General features: G+C 37.3%; 3 long non-coding RNA genes across 3 annotated transcripts; 2 read left to right on the top strand and 1 right to left on the bottom strand.

The window, feature by feature from the left end:
- The first annotated feature begins 523 nt into the window (after nt 1-523).
- LOC121632143 lies at nt 524-4,944 on the top strand. The gene is made up of 4 exons (XR_006008884.1): nt 524-642; nt 2,547-2,641; nt 2,741-3,043; nt 3,138-4,944. It is a non-coding gene; the product is annotated as an uncharacterized LOC121632143 (long non-coding RNA).
- Nucleotides 4,945-6,290: 1,346 nt separating this feature from the next.
- LOC121632141 lies at nt 6,291-6,737 on the bottom strand. Its single transcript, XR_006008882.1, has 3 exons — nt 6,590-6,737; nt 6,455-6,523; nt 6,291-6,385 (listed from the first exon to the last, which is right to left on the bottom strand). It is a non-coding gene; the product is annotated as an uncharacterized LOC121632141 (long non-coding RNA).
- A 10,641-nt stretch (nt 6,738-17,378) lies between these two features.
- LOC121632139 lies at nt 17,379-20,011 on the top strand. Its single transcript, XR_006008880.1, has 4 exons — nt 17,379-17,497; nt 19,395-19,486; nt 19,586-19,888; nt 19,983-20,011. It is a non-coding gene; the product is annotated as an uncharacterized LOC121632139 (long non-coding RNA).
- The last annotated feature ends 2,696 nt before the right edge of the window (nt 20,012-22,707 follow it).

A 22,707-nucleotide genomic window follows, 5' to 3' on the forward strand; every position in this document is an offset into this window, starting at 1 on the left:
AATCTGTGATTGTTTGATTTCTCTCAGGGAATCAATTAAGTATTTTTTATAGATTTCACTTAATTTGTAAAAGCACAAATATGTATAATTTAAAAGCTCTTTTCTCTTTAGAATGACTCTGAAAGCTTCTTTTGCTCTCTTCTGTTCCATCTTTGGCAACTTCTCTTTGTGAATAAACATGCACATTTAGTGTTTACGTCTTTTCCAGCCTTTTATGGGAATGGACAAACAGAGCTCAGCAAGTCCCAACAATAAATAAAAATTAATCATGGATTCAGATAAACCGCAGCAGCCTCTTGTTGCTGTTTTTGTTGGAAAGTTTTTATCTTTATCACGGTGAACTGCACAGTCCCATGAATTTTCATTTACACTAAATAAAAGTCAGCGTTAGCAGAGCAGGAGCCGACATGTCAGCAGCTGTCAGTGATATTTAATATTTTTATCTTTTTATTCCCTACAGGCAATTTTGGAAGAACTTTGACTGTGTGAGAAGCAACATGTCTATAACCCTCCCTTTTACAACCTTTTTTTAAGTTTCACTTTACAAAAGGGAACTCCCACACTTCTTCATTCAAGAGTAATCTGTTCGGGTTTTTCCAGGATCATTACCAACCATCCCCTGACAAGTAAACGCTCCTTCAAGTAAGTCATCTTCATTTCTGCAGATTCTTCTTCATTTTACTTTGTTTTTTAACAGGTCATGTGTCTCCAAAGCTAATGCACAGGTTTTATTAGACTATCTTGTAGAGTTTGCTTCAGCTGGATTTAACATTTGTGTTTTTTATGGTCATTTCATAAAACCAAAATGTGACATTAATGCACTTGTTACTCATTATGTGCATTGTGTTGCTTATCCACAGGACATATTCATATATTTTAATCAACCATCTGTATTTGTTTGTAAGGAGTAGTAATTTATTAATAAGCTGCAGTGTGATTTTTCTAATATACCTTATATAGCTGTCTTATAACACTGCAGTTATATTTACTCTGAAAAATCTGCTATTTATGGTTGATTTTGCAACTTTATGACAAACCATTTTCATCACTGTACTTTGTCCTTCAGACTATATAAATCATACATCTGTCACTTTCATTTTTAGATGGTTCATCTGTTTAGTCTGGAGTGTGTTGCTGTAACTTACGTCTCCTCTTGTTTGTTTTTGGTTTGAAAAATAGAAAATTTAATCTCATGTTGCTACTAAGTGAATGCAGCAAAAGCTCATCCATCCTGATGTCTAATAACTATCAATCCACAATTATTAGAAAAGTTCATGCACATAATTACTGTTGCCTGGATTCATGTCTGCATAGATTTGACCTCAGAGATTCTTTCTGCATTTTAACGTGTTGATTATAAATCTTGAAGTTCTGAGACAGAATAATGTTTATGTTAGATACATTTATAATATCTTTAGAAAAAGGAAATAAGCTTTTCAGTGGGTTGTATCTGTTTCACTTTCTAAACCATCTTCAATTGTAACCTGATCCAGCGGTTAATATACAAGCTTAGAAGTTTAGTTCAGGCTTGGACTGCAGACATGCCCTGCTCTGATTACAAGCAGGACATGTTAGATGTGAGTTGGTTACTTAACTTTAGGAAAAGGAAAAGGTTTTTCAGTGTGTTGCTTGACATCTAATAACCCATTTTACTACCTTCTGCAGTATGCAGCATACTTACTCACCTGCTAATCCTGTTGTAACCACTGATTCAGCCATTATTAAACAATATAATATCTAAAGTCCTTCTCTGTTCATGAGCTAATTCCCTCGGTGCTCATCTCCAGTAAGACCGTAGTCCAGCACCGCCTACAATCTTACTGTAACTGATCATGGTTACTCTTGACGTTAGCCGTTAGTTAGCTACTCGGTTTGTTTTGCTGTTGTTTTTGCAGACCTGTCATGCTCTGTTTACAGCCAAGATCAGATTATGTAATCTCTCGTGTCATATCCAAACAAAATGACATTCAGTTTGTTTCATTTCGAGGCACTGCAGTATCCCATCATAAGAATACGAGCCTGCAGAGCCTCAGTGGGTTACAGTGTCATCCTGAAACCAGGAGGCTGGTGATGAAGTGCATGAATGAACCTAAATAACTTATAATGAACATCTGACATATCTTCTGTCACTTTCTCATTTTATTTCTGGAGAAACAGATGCAGAGTTTTAAATGAAATTTTAAGCTTGTAGAAGAGGAGAGGAGTTCCTTTGTGTTTTGTTGTTACAGATTAAGTGCTGTCAGCCACCAGGTACTAATCTTCTGTTTATGAGCTGATTATTGATGATTTAATGTCAGAAAAAGCTGCTGTGCTTTTAGTATCAGTAACTCCTGGCAGGGGTTGAAAACTGTATATAAATATAACAGGCAAGCAAAATAAAGAGGAAGGAAGAAGTTAAGTGACTTAGTTATAACCACTTTAACCGTTTCTGAATCTAGCAGAGTTTCTTCTTGACTGGCTCTCTGAATTCACATGTAAAATTGTTTATGACATCAGGGGATCATTGCTTAGACAGCACATTTATTATCTTATCCTCTTTTTTCTAGATCTGAAGACAGCAAAGCTACCAGGATGTCCTGCCTTTGGATGAGTCTGAGTCTGCTCTTTGTCCTACAGCACAGCGTAGGATGTTCATATGACGGTATTTTCAGATGTTAATATTCTGTAGATGCTTCTAGAAAAACTTTAAATTAATTATAAATTAATAATGACATAAATTTTTTCTGTTTTTCTCATTTAGTTGTAAAACTGCTGTGCCCTCAAACAGTGGAAGTCAGACCTGGAGACTCTGCAAAAATAAACTGCAGCATACACACCAATGACTCTAGATGTGAAGGCACTACATTTACCTGGAATGTCTCAGATCAAAGTGGTTCAAACCAAGTCAACCTTTGTGAAAATGACAACAATTACATATGCAAAGGGGATAACTGGACACATGTGTCAACGACCATCCAAAAAGTCATGACAGACAAAAATATCACAGTAGAGATTGTTTTAAACTGTGGCATGGATACTGCTGAAATCCAAGTAAAGATTCAACGTGAGTACCTTTCAGTATTTTAAAATCTTTTTATGTGTCTTATCTGGACAAACAGAACAAATTATATTTAAAATGAGTGTCTTTTATCTGACAGCGTCTTCTGAGAGAATAGAGAGCCCATCTGACGACACGGGGAGTTGGACCATTGTGATAGCCATCATGATTTCTGTTTTCAGTGTCATCATTATTGTAGGAATTTCATTTTTCCTGTATCGAACCAAAAAGTTCTCAAAAACTGCCTCACACCAAGCAGTAAACCAAGAAGAAAACTCATCATCAAGTGAGGTTTGAACAGATGGCACCTGGACTTCTTCAGCTGTAAATAACTGCTGGGAGTTTCAGGTTTTGAAGCACAGAGGACATTTGCTTTCCACTGTTCAAGGTCACATGTGAACCACTGACCCACCTGATCGCTTCACTGTGACCTGTGAGGACTTTACCTGCCTGACCGACATCTTGGTCCATAGTGCACTTGGTTGTGAAAGTGCCTGTTAAGGAAAGTCAGACTTTTGGTATTTAAAACATGGGTTCACTTTCACATTGTGTGTAGTGGCTGGTTTATCTTCAGAGCTCTGAAGGCTACACTTTACTGATCTTTGTCTTAGTTTCTCTCGGTTTCAGAGCCTCCATGTGAGACGCTACGGTTGTGTGCTTATGTAAAGATAAAGTGAGCTGGGCCTATTTTTCTTTCTAGCTAAATTGGTAAGCACATACTGCTGTGGCCGGTTATAAATCAGTCCTGTGCAGAACTTTTCTTCCAATCATCTTCATACGGAGACGTACGTATAGCAGGGAGGGAATGGGGTGTTAAGAGGTCAGTTGGCTTGTGTTACAATCAAAATATATATTTCTTTTTTTCACTTTTATACTTTAATAATTATTAGATTTTTTTGTATATATATTATAATTTGGATGATGTAGCTTCACTGTACTCATATGTTTTCTAAATATAAGATGCTGGACCATCAACCATTTATTTTATGATGTTTTGCAGCTATTTTATACAGAAGCCTAGAGGGAACAATCCCTAAATTATTTATTCTAATGTTATCTCAAGGTCACAAATGAATTTATGTTATCTCTGAAATCTGTCTTTGTGTGTTCTCTACATGAGAGTGATCAAGTCGAGCTTGATAATGAGCCGTTCATGTATCAGCAAATAATTGTTCTTGTTTATCTGGGAAGAATCTACAGCAGCATGCTGAGACGTGCATGTTTTTATTCTCCATTTATAGTTTTACTGAACTCTAACAACTTGTTTTATTGGACATTTTAAAGTGATTAACTCAGAAAACATCAAGGTTAGAGATCTTTTGAAGCTCTCAGCTTCTATTTTTTTTTTTTTTGGTTTAAAATTATTTAAGTAAACTGCATATAATCGTTGTCTTTATCAGTTATTTTAAACTAAAGTGAATCAAATAAATGAATTAATTAAATCAATATCTGATTTTTAAAATAATTTAAATGTTTTAGTATAAATGAAATAGTACAAAACTGAGCTTCTCAAAAAATGACTTACCCAGATTATTATTTTAATCTGTTTTATTATAAATGTTTTATTGTTGTCTTCAGTTTCTAATGATGGTTAAGCACTTTGGTCACTTTGGTTGCTTTTTAAATGCGCTGTACAAGTAAATTTGATTTGATTGATAAAGTCTAATTTTATCTTCTTTTTTGTGAAAAGTGTATGTTAATGTTGCCGAATTCCAAATAAAGTTGTTTTTATTCACATGTGTCTCTACTTGCTGTTCTGACCACCAATGGAGACTTTTCCAATTATCTTCAATGTAAAAATTGTTTAATCAAGTTAAAACTGTATTTAAATAAAGGTGGAAGTACCAGAAGTCATAGCAAACATGAATGAATGAGCTGTTGCAAAGAGATGTGAATTAAGCAATGAATAAAAGAGCTGAATTTCTTTGTCTTTGCACCCATTTCATGAACATGATTAACCGTTTTATATTTCAATGGGAACATATGTAATAGAGCCCCACACTGTAACAAATTTACTATAGTTTACAGTTTTTTTTTCTATACATTAACAGTGTTAAAACGTGTGCATAATATGAAGTTTAATTTAGACCATACTCAGTTAATCTAAAAAATAATTCATATTGCATTGTATTTTACCAGAGTCATATTCACTGCAAAATAAAAGTCTTTACTAAAACTCTTTTGAAGTTCACATTAAAATCCTAAAAGCTATTTTCTCAACTCCTCAAAATATAATCTAAAAAGTTTATCCATATGAACACATGAACATGGCTAGTCTTAGCATCACAAATTCAAGAAATATTACAACTGCCATATTTATAAGTATCATTTCAATATGAACAAATATTACTGTAGTTAACAGATGAGCAAGCATTTATTAACCTGACGTATAAACATTAAATGACATGCACAAGGCTTAAAGATCCATTTAAAGTTTGGACTTAAGGTATTATCTTTATAAAGAACGTTGTAACAGAGCTCGCTAGCCAACAACAACAAAGGAGGTAAGAACCCCTTTAAAACAGAAAAAATAAAGACACTCCCTGAAACAATTTTCCACATGTTATTGTTAAGTAAAGCTTTCTCATTTTAGAATAGAATAGAAATACTTTATTAGTCCATTAAATGCCTGAGAAGAGCGCAAACGTGAGGATTGACTGCACTGTTCCTCTTTTCAACCACCTTCCCACTTCTTTGGCTCATTAGCCTTGCTGTCTTGGTACCAACGGTTGGATTGATGCAAACAAAACATCTGAAACCACAAAGAAAATTAAAGAGGCAAACTGGCACCCATTGGGTCCAAACCTCGTGGCCCCCGCCACCCGTCTCATACACCTTTTGCTAGCATGTTAGCTAATGTGCTAACATGCTATGTGTTACCAGGGGTCAGGTGTAAAGTAACGCAAAAATAAAGAACAATGTAAAAGTTCAACTCAATTTATTAATCACATAAACATAAGGGGTCATCCCCCAATTACTCCTCCTGTCATCTAACCCGGTATCCGCCTGCTCCCACCCGACTGGAAACGCACACCACGAAGGCGAAAAACCCGCTTAAGACCCGATGGCGGGCAAAACCAAACCCACACACGATTGCACTACAACTCACTGCAAACTAACACCCAAGTCTGCATGCACAAGAGTCGGGTGTAGCACGGCTCCGGGTGATTACCGACAGGAGGGTTAAACTCATTCGTAGGGGGATGCCCAAACAAACAAAACAAACAAACAAAAATTAAAACAGTTAGTCCTCCCGTATAATCAGCGCCACCACAAACAATTGGACCAGGAGCGGACTAACTTTAAAACAAAAACCCTAAAAGGACAGCAGGCAACGGTACCCAACAGCTGCAGAAAAAGAAATACAAAGTTACTACAAGAAAATACTTTAATTCAAACACAATACTCACAACATACCTGCAGCGTTGAATTCCATTACTCAGTCAACATGCTTTTCCCAGGATCTACACCACTCAGATCCCAGCCCTGCATTACAGACCAAACTTAAAACTCATCCACCATATAAAATTCAACATATAAAAACATATTTACCTGATGCTACTAAAAACCACCTTGCACCAAGGCTGACGTGGCCCAGCGACGTCCTGGCAACTCCAACCAGGAAACTGGCACTCCCTACTACAGTGCCACTTCCCCTTTTATAGCGGAGCAGCCCTCATCAACACAGCGACATCCTATGGTGCCAACCGCTACATATGTAAGATGGAAAAATGTCTAGCTGAGAATCTGAAATGTTGATATACCTAGTTAGCGTTTTTTGCTAGCATGCTAACATGCTATGTTGCCATGGCAACAGGTGTTGTAATGTGTTAAGGACCTAACAAGTATGAATACTCTCAACTTTGGTGCAGATCCCATGTGTTTCTATGCAGATACGAGCCAACCGTCTATCATAGCGAGAAGCCTTTTTTCCGTCGGTTGCCACGGTAACATGCTTTGTCCTATTAGAAAGGTTTGAATAGTGTTTGGTCCCCAACTTGTCAGGAAGCTTCCCACCGAGTTTGGAGTGACTAGCACGAATCCCCTCAGACTAGTTCGTTCAAATATGATGAGTATAAAGTGAAAAAAATGGGGGGAAAAATGGATGGAAACTCCATTGCCATGGCAACCTGTGTTTAATTCAGTTTTTGCTCGACTTGGGGTGTTACACATGTGTGCCGAATTTCGTCTTCATAAGTCAAAGTAGACATTCGGGACCCAATTCATTTTTGGAATTTTTTTGTGTCTAGGTGTCGCTGTTGAGCCATTTTTTAATTAAAGTCTATGCGGACCTTAGAACATCGAAATTTTTGGGTTTGATGTGTGTGCCAAATTTCACAACTTTTCATGGGTGTTTAGTGGGTCATATTTGGCCTCAAAGTTCTTAGAAAAAATCAATAAGTATACCAATAAGTATATCCCTTACAGTACATTGTATTAGTTATGATTTTTCAGACAAGTCAAAGTTACATTGTTATTGACAAACTGACAAAAATGACAAAACTCAAACTGACAAGTTAGCGTTGTGCAAATGTCTCCCTCTCTAGCATTTTCTTTCAGTTTATGCCCCTTATGTTCTCTAGATAAATGAGCCTTGAAGGCAGCAATTTTCCTAAATGTCCGTGGACAGTCAGGCACGCCACATGAAAAAAGGCAGTTTGGTGAATTACTGTGAAGTTTCACATGTTGTGTAAAACCAGTTTCTGTTTTACTTTCATGGTTGCACTGTTTGCATTGCTAGATGTCATGAGCATGACATAAACACACTGAAAAAATAATTCAGGCTGCCAGAATTGTCTCAGAGGCTGACATAGTTTTAATCTTATAACAGTCTTCTGGTTTTGCATTCACCATGCATTCACAAGCAAGGAATATGCATTGTTGTATGTACTTCCTTAGTACATACATAGTATAAATGAATGAATAAATAAACAAATAAAATGGATGTTAAATTTGGTGGAAGATGGATGTACACAGACAAGACTACAAGACTCAAGATTGAATAGTTGGACCATCGGCAGAGAAGAATCTAGAAGCAGTTCCACACAGACATTAAGCACTGCTTCATGAAGCCACCCAGCCCACACCTTCCACCCATCTGGCCAGGGATGAAGAGGAAATGTCTTGATGATGATGAGGAGAGGATTACAGAGAAACTGTCTGGCCACCACAAAATGTTTCTTTATAGAAGTCCAGGCCAATCCTGCATGTTCAAAGCCACAAAGCAATGCTTATCCTTTGCTTTGTTCCATGTTTCCCCACAGGGTGCTTCAGAGGCCGAGGTCAGGCGGAGAGTGAGGCTGGAGGTCAGAGATCTACAGCAGCCTGCCAGTTCGACTACCAGAGCTTAACCCCGTCCTGAAAACTCTGTATGAAGACTGGCTGTGGGGTCAGGACTTACCACAGGCCATCAAGCTGCTGCACACAGAGTACAAAGATCGGAGTCAAAGCCACACACAGCCCCGACACATGCAGTGGTGAGAAGAAATAGCTGCTTTCCTTTAAAGACGTGAACAGCTGCTTGGTGCTGGTCCTGCTTTTACCAACTCATCTGTCATTCTGGGCCAGTTAAGGACAAACTGTGGACCACACAGACATTCTCCATAAAGCCACAGGAGGGCGCTGTTTGTCTTTTAATAATGGCTGCTCCTTATGTTTTACCCTGAGCCTGAGGCACAAGGGTCCAGAGCCCACAAAACAGCCACGCTTATATTTTTACCAACTGAAGCAGTTTTGTAAATCAGTTGTGTAACGAATTATTAATAAATGAGATTAAGCCAGCAGCTCTGGGACGTAACAGCATGTGTTGCAATCATGGACAGTACAGAGCAATAAGCCACTGAGATAACATGCAAGAAGCTATTTTATCACACCTGGAATTCACAAAGTTGTGGATACAGAGGGCACATGTTAGCAGATGAGTGTAAATCTATCAGTCCACTATGAGACAAGCTGTTTTCTTTTGTGTTAAAGTTACCGTCTGTTCTTCCTGAATGACCTGATAATGTCCCGTCAGTCTAACGCCTGGAGCTGCGTGCTTGGGTTGTATCATCTTTTTCTTCCAATGCTATAAACTAGTATTTTTTAAAAAGTTATTTGTTGTTCAGGTTTCTTTACTGGACGGGAAGCTGTTCTCTGTGATCTTCCCACATTTTTAACCATCTGCTGCAGTGTCGTCTCACCAAACCACACCGCCCACCACTCATCTGTAGAGGTAGGCTAGGGCTGGGAGGCAGAGACCAGCAGCCTTAATAATAAATAAACATGATGCATTTTATTTTATTTATTTATTTTTTTACTTGTCCTGTGCAGCATGGTAGCGGCAGAATGATGGCCTGGCTGCTGTGTTGCAATGAACAAAATTTTTTTTTTAGCTTTATGGGTATAAAGCTCCTCTTGGTGATCTGAGTTATTTATTTATTTTTATCTTATTTTTAATTATGGATTTTATGTAATTGACTGGAGGGCACAGACAAAAAAGGAGACTAATAAAGAGAAGTAAAACAGAAAGCAGAAAAATTTAAATAGAGACAAAGATACAGTAGAAAGAAGCAACAACCCTTTCAGCCAACCTAACACCAGACAACCAGCTGCTACGCCTGTACAGAAACAACAGAAGTTCCTACGGCTTTTATAGGTAAACTAAGCTGACAATCATCAGGAGTTCCTAAAGAAATCAAGAAAGCAATTACATGTATCACAACAACAACCAAAGTACCAGAAACAGCACACACACACACAAAAAGTAGTTCTTAGTGTATAAACCAACTTAATGTGTCAGCATACTGAGGATGAGGAATGATCAAAGATGAGTGTGATCATGCAAATGTGACCACGCCTCTACGGGGGCTAGAGGCAGAGGGTGGCCCAGAGACCCAGGCCATCGGCAGCAATCCTGGAGCACGAACCCAAGCTGCCCCATCACAAACACTACCCCGAACCCATCCAGGGTGGCCAGAGCAAAGGGCCCAGGACCTCAAGAGACCAGAAGCGATCCCTCTTCACTCTGCCCGCCCGGTGGCGCCAAGGAAATTGGGGTGTGAGAGGATCCCACTGCCCTCACCTTCCCCGCTCATGTTTGTGAAGTGTGTGTTGTTTGCAATTAAAATTGAGGTGCAGTAACCACGCCATCCCGAAAGCGAGGCCACAAAGCAGCCCCACCCTCCATGCACTACATGGCCCGCCCCCCAAATGTTGTGTTGTGTTCTTGTGTTTTGATGTCTAAGTGTAATTCAAACTGAGAGGCGAGCTGCCACAGGGTGCAGCCAAGGAGGCCACGTATGACCCCCACAGCTCCAGATGTGCACGCCTCCCAAGTCCCCACATGTTTGTGTGTGTGTGAAGAGAGAAAGAAAGAGGGCCCCGGGATGTAAGTCCAGAGGGAAGCCAACATCCCTTCATAATGTGAGCCACTGGCTGTAGTAAGCACCCCAGTTCTCCCGGAGGCCCCCCAGGGCAAGACAGGACAGGAGCAGCTGTCACCCATGACCAGGACACACAGTGACCGCAGTCAATGAGCCGCCACCAACCCCAGAAGGTACCCACCCACCACACGCCTAGGGGGGAAGGGCAGTGGGAGAGCCCACACCTGTGGCCCACCACCCCCGGGCCTAGAAGTCAGAACCTGCATACAGGTGTGCAGGACCACAAGGCATGGAAATAGGTGTGGATCATGTTATCAGTTGATTGGGACAGACCCATACTGAACATCTTTTGTCCTGTATTACCAGTTCTTTAAAGAATTTTTTATTGTATTAGTTTCATATTTAAATTCTTAGACATTTAAAGGTGTTTAAACATATTTGTAAATCCGTCCACATATTTTTGAGTTATGTTGCTGATGGACAGTCCAGCGCTGCAGAATACATAGAAATGAAGTATTTCTGTAAATTAAAAAAAAAGAAATATTAGAAGTATTTTTCATTTCATCAAGCTTCCTCAGGAAAAAGAGGTGTTAATGTGCCTTCTTCTACATTATGTGTTATTAACTATATTTACAATGATTTAATAAAGAAAATATACCTATGTTTTATGTATAAAGACAAAACAAATTTTAAAAAAGAAAAAAGGGTACTTACCAAGTCTTCAAATGAAACTAAAACCACAAGTGAGGGACATGTTATTCTTTACTAAACAAAAAACAGCTGGTACGTAGCCGCATGTGAGGGCTAGGTACCAGCAACTGTCTAAAGGTATGCTTTTATAAGAGCATCTGATTAGCAGCACCTGGTTGCTACATACCCTCTTAATTCTCCTAGGAGAAATAACCATGTACTTAGTTTTTCACACCGTGCTTCCATAACTTGGCTAAGTTGTTTTTTGTTGTTGTTGTTGTTGGTTGGATCATTTGTTATCTGTGTACAGATTACATAAAACTTTTATTTCAAGTGTAGTGAGGTGGTGTTGGCTACAAAAGAAATAGTTCTATAAATGAAAAGAAAAGAGGGTGACAACGCCAATTGGGGGAGTTAAACCCCCAGTAAACATAAAACTAAAAGGTACGTCCAAAATAAAATGCACCAGGGCAGATGGATTCCCATAAAAAGTTTATATTTTTACAATCTTCTTTTAAAAAGAACACAGTTAATAAATAAATTTTAAAAAAGCTGACAATTCCCCAAAACACTTCATATGCGAGGGTTTAGATTACACTGAAGCTTCAGCCCTGTAAACAAAAAAGGGGTTAAAACATGCCAATCAAAAATAAGCAACATGCAACCATAACAATACAAATAATATTAACAAAAATCTGGGGCTGCATCCACTGTGGTAATCAATCTGGGATTCACCCCTTACGCTGGAGTGAAAGATTGAATTGTCAGTAATAATCAATTGTCTACTCACAGATGGACAGGATGAGCAGACAGGAATCCCAACGGAAACAAAACAGCAGGGTGTCCACACCTGATAGCGTAGGACACGCTAATCCCGGTGCCAGTAGCTACACCCCTCCCATGGGGAGAGAGAACAGGCCAGTAGTACTGCAGCAGGTCTGGATGGCCAGTGGACCACAACACTGCGGAGAAACAATCAGCTGTAACCAAAGGCTGCCACTGCCCCAAGGGGAGATAATGCTGACACTGGCACACAACCTGCCAGATAGCGGAAACATTTCAGTCCTGGTACTGTTAGACCTCGGTGCTGCATTTGACACGGTCGACCATAACATCTTACTAGACCATCTGACAAGCTGGGTTGGACTTTCTGGCACTGCAATTAATTGGTTTGAGTCCTGGTTTGAGTCCTGTCTATAGGCAACTATAAATCTGAGCAAACCAAATTAACCTGTGGGGTTCCCCAAGGCTGTATACTGGGGCTACTGATGTTCAACATCTATATGCTGCCATTTGCTCAAATTTTGAAAAACAACTAAATATGTTACCACAGTTATGCTGTTGACAGACAAATCTACATAACCATCTAACCAGGAGACTATAGCCCGATCCAAACTATGATCAACTGCATCGATCAAATTTAAGATCACATGTGCCAGAACTTCCTTCAATTAAATGAAGATAAAACTGAAATTATAATTTTGGAGCCAAGGAAGAAAGATTAAAGATCAGTACTCAGCTTTAAACAGCAAAATTCAAAACTAACAATCAAGCCAGAAATCTGGGAGTAGTCCTGGACTCAGACCTGAATTTTAGCAGTTATATTAAGACAGTTGTGAAGTCGGTATCACTTATAGGACACATCGAGGATTAAAGGACTGATGACTCAGCAGGATTTAGAAAAACTAGTCCATGCATTTATCTTCAGTAGACTAACAGGTCTCCCTAAAAAGTCTCCTAACAGGTCTCCGTAAAAAGTCCATCAGACAGCTGCAGTTAGCCCAGAACGCTGCTGCTCCAGTCCTCACTAAGACCAAGAAAGTAGATCCTAGAACTCCAGTCCTCAGATCTTTACACTGGCTTCCTGTCTGTCAAAGAACTGAATTCAAAATCCTGCTGTTAGTTTACAAAGACCTGAATGTTTTAGGACCAAAATACATTCAAGATCTTCTGGTTTGTTATGAACCAACCAGATCCCTCAGGTCATCAGGGTCAGGTCTACTTTCTGTTCCCAGAGTCCGAACTAAACGTGGAGAGGCAGCGTTCAGCTTTTATGCTCCTCACAAACTCAGAAAACTGCAGATCTGCTGACTTAGCAGTTTTAAATCAGGGTTAAAAACTTTTCTATTTGGTTCCTTTTCTCAGAACAACTGTTAAATTCCCCACACTTTATATTCTGCTTTTTTTTTTATCTATTTTTATCTATTTTTATTTTATTTCAGGTCTTTTAATCCATTTTTTCCTGTTTTTAATTTATTTTATTTCTTTCAAAGTTTGTTTTTAATGCACTTGCTTCTTGCATCCCACTGTAATGCTTTTAATGTTTTGTGCCTTACTTGCCTTACTTGTGTTTCTCTTTACTTAAATGACTGTTAAGAGACATTGGCAAACAACCAAGATGAGGTCAGAATGCCATAAAATTAAAACAAGAGAAAGACAACAGGAGCTTTCAGTTATCCAGCTGGTGACAGAAATTTGTTTTGATGCCAAAAGTAACACATCAGGTAGAATTGTGGGCTCATGATAGTATCTAAACACATACCTTCAAGCTGTTGTGGATTGCATAAGCACAGAAATGGTTGAATTGAAAAAGAATGGCTCCCAACACAAAATGGTAGAAATGCTGAATCAAAAGAACAGGTGAACAATATGCTTGTATTTATTATTAAAGGAATAAAAGGACAAAACAAGAACAAAACAATTAGATTATAACAAGACACCACCAAGATCAGGACTTAAGGCCATAGGCCAACATGTAATATACATGTTACACGTTATACATAATACACATAACAAATAAACACATCAGTATTTTGTCAAGAAGCCGTCGACGTAAGGACCCAAATGCAGGCTTGATGAGGCAGGAGGTGGGCCGGTGCAGGTAAACAGTTTTTAATAAGGCAAAATTTAAGTTACATAACCAAAGAATCCAGTTGCAAAAACCTTGATACTAACAAAGTTTGACATGAACACGGCAAGGAAGAACAGAAACCAGTGGACTTAAATACACTGAAGGACAAGCTAGACACAGGTGAAGTGAATGAGCAAGTCAGACCAGGTGAACTAAAGAGCAGGAAACAAAAAGCAACACAAGACTAACATAACCCTAAATACAAGAAACCAAGAACATGAAACAAGAACATAAACCGTGAATCATGATACATTCCTATGATTATTATTATGAAAACAGATTAGTACCAGAAGTTAAACCTCCCCTCTTAAGTAAATCTGCAATTTCAAACGATAAGTGAGCTAAAACAAGTTGCCAGATTTTGAAGAAGTGTTCATTTTTCCCTTCAGTGTAGCAGAGCAGTTTTATTTTTTGTGGGTCCTTTCCTTCATGGCTCTGTTTTGCTTTCTGTCATTATTGCACCTGCTTTCATTTAGCTGGTTCACATCATCTGATCTTGATTAGGCCCATTGTATTTATGCCTCTTGGTTTTCAGTTTCCTTAGTCAGATCCATGCAGTTTTTCTCTGTTGTGTGTAGTTTTTCCCCTTTAATGTGGTTCCTGTTGTTCTGGATGAGTGTATTAAATCTTTTGTTCTTTAAATCCTGCACTTGGGTCCTCACCTGTGTTGCACCATGACAGATACAGTGTCTTATCACTAACAAGTTTCAGGGGTTGATATTAAAACCTTCTGGTGGAAATCCCAACAACACCAACAGCAAATTCAGGCCTTTCTCCCATGTGATTTATAGAATTATGAGTCAGGAGATTGGAGTTTCTGATAAAATAGGTTAATTAATGTTTAGGTAATATTTGTAGTTAATACAAAGTCTTCGAGAGGATGACAGTTGAAATTCCATCAGAAGTCGTTGTAAGGACATGAGTGCCTCTGCTGTGAACAAGTTATTTTAATACCCTTAAATTAAACCATTTTTTAAAAACTAAATTTTCCTGCCCAACTAACATGGACTCATCATACAAGGGCGACCTCCTGAAATGATCTTGCAACCCCCAGATTGGGAAAAGCTGTTCTAGCTTCTATCAGCTGTGATTCAAACCTGCTGGCAAGTGATGCATTTATTGCTGAAAGGGATACAAAATGAAAATATTATCATTCAGATACTTTGACTAGCATTGATCCTTATGAAATTTAGCTTCTTCTTCTTCAGAAAATCTCTGTGGTTCAAAGAGCTGAGCATAACGTAGCATAGCATAACGTAGCATAGCATAACGTAGCATAGCATAACGTAGCATAGCATAGTGTAGCTCATAGACATCAGAGCTATTTTTTGTATTTGTTAAACATTAAAGAGGCATAGTTTCTTCATTTCAGGCATAATACTGCCAAGGTTGTAACTTGTTTTTGTTGATTTATTTTAGTCTTTCAAAACGTTTGTATAATTTTTACAAAAATAAAAAATAACTATGTATCTATATATGTTTATATATGTAAAAAAGAATTATTATCATTATTATAACTCAGTTATGGAGCCATCTGTAACTTAACGTCTTAACATCGTTTGCATCTTTGCTTTCTCCACATACTGTAGTCACTCCTCTACATTTCATCATCAGGATGGGCTTCATGCCGAGCATGTTCCATCCACCCACACATTTGGAACTGATGCCAATTTGTTTTTTCTTTTCTTGTTTTCAATGGAAAATTTCCTTACTGTGTTAAACTGTGCAGATTCCTTTAAGCAGAAACGGTTTACACTCATAACCTTTGTGTAAAGTTGGAAACTGTCCAGTTTTCCACAGACACATTCCACAAGAAATAGTTTCAGGCTGCTGAACAGCAGCAACTAGATTTATTTTCCACCGTTAAAAATCTTTTTTTCCTTTGTCAGCACTTTGGGGCTTATTATTTCCATAAGGCTGATTTTTAAAACTCTCTACTTGTCATCACAGGAATAGAAAGGAAAAGAGCAACCATGATGTTATCTTATGTTGTAAAATATTTGACAAATAACCTGTCTGTGTAAAGTAAACATGTGTATATGGATCAAAAGTTGGGTAAATGCTTGCATTTGTAAAATCAAATATAAAATGGTAATGTAATGGGGAATGTAAACAGTACATGCATCTGTTTACAAGTTAGGTAGTTTATCTAAAGCATACGTTGGTTTTATCATATAGCTGTGATCCAGACCAGCATACTGTCCTGGAAGGTTTACAGTTCTCTGCTCCAGTGTACCTGATTCAAATGAAAGATCTCCCATTAAACTTGTCATTAAGTTCTGAAGAAGCTTTTTAATCAGCCTTTAAAAGCCTTTTAATGCATTTGAAGCAGGGAAATGTATAAAACACACAGGGTAAGGACTGAGGAGCTCTCATGTAGAGGTTGTGTTCTACATCTCTTCATGGATAATATCTGTCAGGGTCAAATTCATCATGAAGAGACCAAATCTGTGAAATTGGACGACATATTTCTAACATTGTTAAATCTTACTTTCAAAAACAAAATGCACATCAACATTTTTATAGGATTTTTTAGAGAACTTCATTTGAATAAGTGCTTGTTAACTTGTACACATGGTTTACTACACACTCATGCTGTTTCCTGCAAAACTACATAAACTTAATCCAACACACCTCAGCTCATCACACTGGCCCTAAACAGTAAAAGCCCCAGGGACCCCCTGTGCTCTTTGGGGGACCCAGTTGGGTTTGGTCCAGGGACTCCAGGTTGAGAACCACTGCTCTGCACAACACAGTGGGGAAAACAACAATGTTCAGTCAGAGGCTTCTTCAGGTTCCCTGCAACACAGAACAATCTGTCAGCCGCCGTCAGCATCTGGAACTTTGCCAGTTAATCTGTGATTGTTTGATTTCTCTCAGGGAATCAATTAAGTATTTTTTATAGATTTCACTTCATTTGTAAAAGCACAAATATGTATAATTTAAAAGCTCTTTTCTCTTTAGAATGACTCTGGAAGCTTCTTTTGCTCGCTTCTGTTCCATCTTTGGCAACTTCTCTTTGTGAATAAACATGCACATTTAGTGTTTACGTCTTTTCCAGCCTTTTATGGGAATGGACAAACAGAGCTCAGCAAGCCCCAACAATAAATAAAAATTAATCATGGATTCAGATAAACTGCAGCAGCCTCTTGTTGCTGTTTTTGTTGGAAAGTTTTTATCTTTATCACGGTGAACTTCACAGTCCCATGAATTTTCATTTACACTAAATAAAAGTCAGCGTTAGCAGAGCAGGAGCCGACATGTCAGCAGCTGTCAGTGACATTTAATATTTTTATCTTTTTATTCCCTACAGGCAATTTTGGAAGAACTTTGACTGTGTGAGAAGCAACATGTCTATAACCCTCCCTTTTACAACCTTTTTTTAAGTTTCACTTTACAAAAGGGAACTCCCACACTTCTTCATTCAAGAGTAATCTGTTCGGGTTTTTCCAGGATCATTACCAACCATCCCCTGACAAGTAAACGCTCCTTCAAGTAAGTCATCTTCATTTCTGCAGATTCGTCTTCATTTTACTTTGTTTTTTAACAGGTCATGTGTCTCCAAAGCTAATGCACAGGTTTTATTAGACTATCTTGTAGAGTTTGCTTCAGCTGGATTTAACATTTGTGTTTTTTATGGTCATTTCATAAAACCAAAATGTGAGATTAATGCACTTGTTACTCATTATGTGCATTGTGTTGCTTATCCACAGGACATATTCATATATTTTAATCAACCATCTGTATTTGTTTGTAAGGAGTAGCAATTTATTAATAAGCTGCAGTGTGATTTTTCTAATATACCTTATATAGCTGTCTTATAACACTGCAGTTATATTTACTCTGAAAAATCTGCTATTTATGGTTGATTTTGCAACTTTATGACAAACCATTTTCATCAGTGTACTTTGTCCTTCAGACTATATAAATCATACATCTGTCACTTTCATTTTTAGATGGTTCATCTGTTTAGTCTGGAGTGTGTTGCTGTAACTTACATCTCCTCTTGTTTGTTTTTGGTTTGAAAAATAGAAAATTTAATTTCATGCTGCTACTAAGTGAATGCAGCAAAAGCTCATCCATCCTGATGTCTAATAACTATCATTCCACAATTATTAGAAAAGTTCATGCACATAATTACTGTTGCCTGGATTCATGTCTGCATAGATTTGACCTCAGAGATTCTTTCTGCATTTTAACGTGTTGATTATAAATCTTGAAGTTCTGAGACAGAATAATGTTTATGTTAGATACATTTATAATATCTTTAGAAAAGGGAAATAAGCTTTTCAGTGGGTTGTATCTGTTTCACTTTCTAAACCATCTTCAATTGTAACCTGATCCAGCGGTTAATATACAAGCTTAGAAGTTTAGTTCAGGCTTGGACTGCAGACATGTCCTGCTCTGACTACAAGCAGGACATGTTAGATGTGAGTTGGTTACTTAACTTTAGGAAAAGGAAAAGGTTTTTCACTGTGTTGCTTGACATCTAATAACCCATTTTACTACCTTCTGCAGTATGCAGCATACTTACTCACCTGCTAATCCTGTTGTAACCACTGATTCAGCCATTATTAAACAATATAATATCTAAAGTCCTCCTCTGTTTATGAGCTAATTCCCTCGGTGCTCATCTCCAGTAAGACCGTAGTCCAGCACCGCCTACAATCTTACTGTAACTGATCCTGGTTACTCTTGATGTTAGCCGTTAGTTAGCTACTCGGTTTGTTTTGCAGACCTGTCATGCTCTGTTTACAGCCAAGATCAGATTATGTAATCTCTCGTGTCATATCCAAACAAAATGACATTCAGTTTGTTTCATTTTGAGGCACTGCAGTATCCAATCATAAGAATATGAGCCTGCAGAGCCTCAGTGGGTTACAGTGTCATCCTGAAACCAGGAGGCTGGTGATGAAGTGCATGAATGAACCTAAATAACTTATAATGAACATCTGACATACCTTCTGTCACTTTCTCATTTTATTTCTGGACAAACAGATGCAGAGTTTTAAATGAAATTTTAAGCTTGTAGAAGAGGAGAGGAGTTCCTTTGTGTTTTGTTGTTACAGATTAAGTGCTGTCAGCCACCAAGTACTAATCTTCTGTTTATGAACTGATTATTGGTGATTTAATGTCAGAAAAAGATGCTGTGCTTTTAGTATCAGTAACTCCTGGCTGGGGTTCAAAACTGTATATAAATATAACAGGCAAGCAAAATAAAAAGGAAATAAGAAGTTGAGTGACTTAGTCATAACCACTTTAACCGTTTCTGTATCTTCACTAGCAGAGTTTCTTCTTGACTGGCTCTCTGAATTCACATGTGAAATTTTTAATGACATCAGGTGATCATTGCTTAGACAGCACATTTATTATCTTCTCCTCTTTCTTCTAGATCTGAAGACAGCAAAGCTACCAGGATGTCCTGCCTTTGGATGAGTCTGAGTCTCATCTTTGTCCTACAGCACAGCATCTCATCAGATGAAGGTATTTTCAGATGTTAATATTCTGTAGATGCTTCTAGAATAACTTTAAATTAATTATAAATTAATAATGACATAAATTTTTTCTGTTTTTCTCATTTAGTTGTAAAACTGCTGTGCAACCAAACAGTCGAAGTCAGACCTGGAGACTCTGCAAAAATAAACTGCAGCATACAAACCAATGACTCTAGATGTGAAGGCACTACATTTACCTGGAGTGTCTCAGATCAAAGTGATTCAAACCAAGTCAACCTTTGTGAAAATGACAACAATTACATATGCAAAGGGGATAACTGGACACATGTGTCAACGACCATCCAAAAAGTCATGACAGACAAAAATATCACAGTAGAGATAGGTTTCAACTGTGGCATGGATACTGCTAAAATCCAAGTAAAGATTGGACGTGAGTACCTTTCAGTATTTTAAAATCTTTTTATGTGTCTTATCTGGACAAACAGAACAAATTATATTTAAAATGAGTGTCTTTTATCTGACAGATGAAACTGGTGCAACAGCGTCTCTTAAGGAAAACAGAGAGACACCGTCTGACGACACGGGGAAAAGAACCATTGTGATAGCCATCATGATTTCTGTTTTCAGTGTCATCATTATTGTAGGAATTTCATTTTTCCTGTATCGAACCAAAAAGTTCCCCAAAACTGCCTCACACCAAGCAGTAAACCAAGAAGAAAACTCATCATCAGGTGAGGTTTGAACAGATGGCACCTGGACTTCTTCAGCTGTAAATAACTGCTGGGAGTTTCAGGTTTTGAAGCACTGAGGACATTTGCTTTCCACTGTTCAAGGTCACATGTGAGTCACTGAACCACCTGATTGCTTCACTGTGACCTGTGAGGACTTTACCTGCCTGACCAACATCTTGGTCCATAGTGCACTTGGTTGTGAAAGTATCTGTTAAGGAAAGTCAGACTTTTGGTATTTAAAACATGGGTTCACTTTCACATTGTGTGTAGTGGCTGGTTTATCTTCAGAGCTCTGAAGGCTACACTTTACTGATCTTTGTCTTAGTTTCTCTCGGTTTCAGAGCCTCCATGTGAGACGCTACGGTTGTGTGCTTATGTAAAGATAAAGTGAGCTGGGCCTATTTTCCTTTCTAGCTAAATTGGTAAGCACATACTGCTGTGGCCGGTTATAAATCAGTCCTGTGCAGAACTTTTCTTCCAATCATCTTCATACAGAGACGTACATATAGCAGGGAGGGAATGGGGTGTTAAGAGGTCAGTTGGCTTGTGTTACAATCAAAATATATATTTCTTTTTTTCACTTTTATACTTTAATAATTATTAGATTTTTTGTATATATTATAATTTGGATGATGTAGCTTCACTGTACTCATATGTTTTCTAAATATAAGACGCTGGACCATCAACCATTTATTTTATGATGTTTTGTAGCTATTTTATACAGAAGCATAGAGGGAACAATCCCTAAATTATTTATTCTAATGTTATCTCAAGGTCACAAATGAATTTATGTTATCTCTGAAATCTATCTTTGTGTGTTCTCTACATGAGAGTGATCAAGTTGAGCTTGATAATGAGCCGTTCATGTATCAGCAATTAATTGTTCTTGTTTATCTGGGAAGCATCTACAGCAGCATGCTGAGACATGCATGTTTTTATTCTCCATTTATAGTTTTACTGAACTCTAACAACTTGTTTTATTGGATATTTTAAAGTGATTAACTCAGAAACCATCAAGGTTAGAGATCTTTTGAAGCTCTCAGCTTCTTTTTTTTGGTTTAAAAGTATTTAAGTAAACTGCATATAATCATTGTCTTTATCAGTTATTTTAAACTAAAGTGAATCAAATAAATGAATTAATTCAATCAATATCTGATTTTTAAAATAATTTAAATATTTTAGTATAAATGAAATAGTACAAAACTGAGCTTCTCAAAAAATGACTTACCCAGATTATTATTTTAATCTGTTTTGTTATAAATGTTTTATTGTTGTCTTCAGTTTCTAATGATGGGTAAGCACTTTGGTCACTTTGGTTGCTTTTTAAATGTGCTGTACAAGTAAATTTGATTTGATTGATAAAGTCTAATTTTAATCTTCTTTTTTTGTGAAAAGTGTATGTTAATGTTGCCGAATTCCAAATAAAGTTGTTTTTATTCACATGTGTCTCTACTTGCTGCTCTGACCACCAATGGAGACTTTTCCAATTATCTTCAATGTAAAAATTGTCTAATCAAGTTAAAACTGTATTTAAATAAAGGTGGAAGTACCAAAAGTCATAGCAAACATGAATGAATGAGCTGTTGCAAAGAGATGTGAATTAAGCAATTAATAAAAGAGCTGAATTTCTTTGTCTTTGCTCCCATTTCATGAACATGATTAACCGTTTTATATTTCAATGGGAACATATGTAATAGAGCCCCACACTGTAACAAATTTACTATAGTTTTTACAGTAAACACCTGGCAAAAAGTTGCCAATAATGATTTATAAAAACCACTACTTATTACTGTAAATAGATATACATTTTGTTACTGGAAAACTTATACATGTTATTTAAATTTCAGAATTTACCTGGCAGCTCTAGTTGCCAGGTGATAGCTGTAGTTAATCCAATACAATTTAATGCTGTAGATGTTCTTGATTTTTTTTTGGTGTTGTTGTTTCTGTGTTTTTTTGTTCTACTGTGCATAGTATGAAGTTTAATTTAGACCATACTCAGTTAATCCAAAAATAATTCGTATTGCATTGAATTTCACCATTTTAAAAGCCAGAGTCATATTCACTGCAAAATAAAAGTCTTTATTAAAACTCTTTTGAAGTTCACATTAAAACCTGAACAAACCTTTTTAATAAAAACTTTTAAAGTTTACATTAAAATCCTGAAAACTATTTTCTCAACTCCTCAAAATATAATCTAAAAAGTTTATCCATATGAACACATGAACATGGCTAGTCTTAGCATCACAAATTCAAGAAATATTAAAACTGCCATATTTATAAGTATCATTTCAATATGAACAAATATTACTGTAGTTAACAGATGAGCAAGCATTTATTAAACTGATGTATAAACATTAAATGGCATGCACAAGGCCTAAAGATCCATTTAAAGTTTGGACTTAAGGTATTATCTTTATAAAGAACGTTGTAACAGAGCTCGCTAGCCAACAACAACAAAGGAGGTAAGAACCCCTTTAAAACAGAAAAAATAAAGACACTCCCTGAAACAATTTTC

The sequence above is a fragment of the Melanotaenia boesemani genome, chromosome 21 (assembly GCF_017639745.1).
Source record: "Melanotaenia boesemani isolate fMelBoe1 chromosome 21, fMelBoe1.pri, whole genome shotgun sequence".
NCBI classification, from domain to species: domain Eukaryota; kingdom Metazoa; phylum Chordata; class Actinopteri; order Atheriniformes; family Melanotaeniidae; genus Melanotaenia; species Melanotaenia boesemani.